The 2,464-nt window shown below is 44.7% G+C and overlaps 1 long non-coding RNA gene across 1 annotated transcript; it reads right to left on the bottom strand.

The window, feature by feature from the left end:
• Positions 1–457: 457 nt before the first annotated feature.
• Positions 458–898, bottom strand: LOC308150872. The gene is made up of 3 exons (XR_013937261.1): positions 770–898; positions 616–678; positions 458–523 (listed from the first exon to the last, which is right to left on the bottom strand). It is a non-coding gene; the product is annotated as an uncharacterized lncRNA (long non-coding RNA).
• Positions 899–2,464: the final 1,566 nt, after the last annotated feature.

Genomic DNA, 2,464 nt, shown 5'->3' with positions numbered 1-2,464 from the left:
GAAAGCTTAGACAGTATGGGGAGGCTGTCCCGCTTACCCCACCACCAGGCTACAGGGTCTTGACCTGATGGGATTGAAGACAAACTTGTGTACAGTTAAATTTCTTTCTGGACCACTTCAGTGATGGGGAGGGCACTATTACTGGTCCCTAAATGCCGCTGCCCCCCCCCCCCCTGACCTGACCCCTATCTATCTACCCTCCCTCCACCCCCACCCAGAGAGCTTTGCACTGTCTGGATATGAACACTTGAACACTTGAACACTTGATCTCTGCACTTTATATTTATATTAATTATGACTCTTGCACTTTGATGTTGGTTTGCACTGTCTTGTCCTGTCTTGCACCTGTCCTTCTGTAAACCGTGCTCCATGGTACCAAACCAAATTCCTAACATGTTTACATGTCATGGCAATAAAAGTCTTCTGATTCTGATTCTGATTCTGATTCTGTTTCCTGAAGAAGCTCTAGGTCCTCATCCTCAAACAGCTCCTCTAGGGCTGACTTTTTGGCACGCTTCTTGTGCTGAAAAATACATAAAAGTAGTGTTTAGACAAACATACTTAAAAAATTGCATTCGTTCATTTGAGGTATTCCATGATTATTTATGAACTTACATGTTCCTCTGCCTTGTCCTCATCTGAATCTTCTTCCCCTGGCCCTGTGCCCGCCATTGGAAGCTGTAGGCACAATTTTGCACATAAATAGCAATACTTCATCATAGAAACGGTATTATAGGACACATAGTAAACAAGGATGAGGATAAAATACCTGTTCTGTTGCACTGGCACTGGCAACTGCTGCTTTCTTCAACCTCTCCCAGGCATCAGCATATTTAAATCTGCCTTTGAAGCGAGGGTCCATCGAAGTGGCCTCCTGGAGAAAGTTCTGAATATCTGGATTCTGTAAATGAACATGACAAACTGTTTAGTGTCTAACAGTGAAATTATGTGGTTTGCCCTTTTGTAAGCATAGGCTATGCTTGGAAATGGAAAATACCTGGTATCGCTTTTTCAGATCTCCCCAGACCGCCTCTTTCACAGCACGGGTGAACTGAGTGTCGTCTCCTTCAACCACCCTGAAATGCTTCTCCAGCTTGTTCAGGATGGGGAGAATTTCGCCACATGTGGGGGACCTCTCACTGGATACGCAGAGGGTTGAGGTGTACAGCAACTTCATGACGTTCACAAACTCCTCTGCTTTCTGGAAGTCATTGTCTGTGAGCCTTTCCAGCCTGGGTGAAAAAAGAAGATAAAATAAAGAATAAAAAACATCAACAAAGTTGTTTAACAACTGATCTTTTCAAGGTCCACTTCTCCATACTCCATCACACAGGTATAATGTGCAGTGAAATGTTATTGCTAACTCATAAAGTGTGCTTAAGTAAAATACACCCATCTTGTCCATCACGTCTTTCTCCATTGGCTTTCTGAGTCGCTGGTCCAGTGAAGCTGCCTGGATGGCTGGGTACTGCTCCAGAAACCGCTCTACCATCAGGAACAGGGAGTTCCACCGTGTTCTGACATCCAGAATCATGTTGTGTTCTGGCAGGTCTGAAACACATTTTGAATTACAATCTACATTGCTGAAGATGTTTGAAACAAACATAACCTTTTGAGATTTATAGGCGCTACTTACTCAGAAGTCGCTGCTTCTCCCGCAGGACATGTTTGGACAGGGTGGACCGCTTCAGCCACACCACAACTGTGCGCAGTCTGGCACACCACCGTGTAACTGCACTGATGGAGTAAACCTTCTGGGCTGCAAGGTTTAGGGTATGGGCGAAGCACCCCACTTTTAATGTGGCCATGAATCGAGTAGTGCACAGTAACCGTTAAATAGTGGTCCTGTGCCACACTCGTCCACCCATCACAGGTAATAGCAGCCACATTTATGTGTGCTAATTCCTTAATGAGGTTTTCTTTTTCTACGGAGTACCATGCAGGAATAAGGGTATTGGACAGAGCATCCCTGGATGGCGGTTTGTAGCGAGGATTGAGGGCGGTGGTCATCTCTCTGTAAACATATTTGAGGATATTTATTATTAGTAATTTTGACTTTTGTTTTGTTTTGACATAATTGTCTAATGGCACAGATTTATAAACATAAAGTAAACAAATATTGTTTTCACGTCACTTTACCTGAAACAGGGAGATTCCACAGTGGAAAAGGAATGCAGTCCCTTGACCACAAACCTGGTAACAGCCCTGTGAATTTCCTCCACCTTGTCATTGGTCAAAGTTCCCTTCTTTGCCAAGGTGAATGGGGTCTCTGATGCTGTAGCTGGAGAGCCAACAATATAAACATAGGTTAAATAATGTTACTGTAGCTAAATATTTGCTGCTGCCTGTCTTGGATAGGACCCTCTTGAATGCTGTACCACATAACGACACCTGGGGTCGCTTGGGTGCGGATCAGACGGTCTGCCTGCCTGACCTCCACACACCCCTCACCCTACTCCCCCAG

Source organism: Nansenia antarctica, assembly GCF_963989245.1.
Source record: "Nansenia antarctica genome assembly, chromosome: 2".
Taxonomy (NCBI): Eukaryota; Metazoa; Chordata; class Actinopteri; order Argentiniformes; family Microstomatidae; genus Nansenia; species Nansenia antarctica.
The sequence above is the reverse complement of the archived record's forward strand: the minus strand, read 5'-3'. Positions and strand labels throughout refer to the sequence as shown.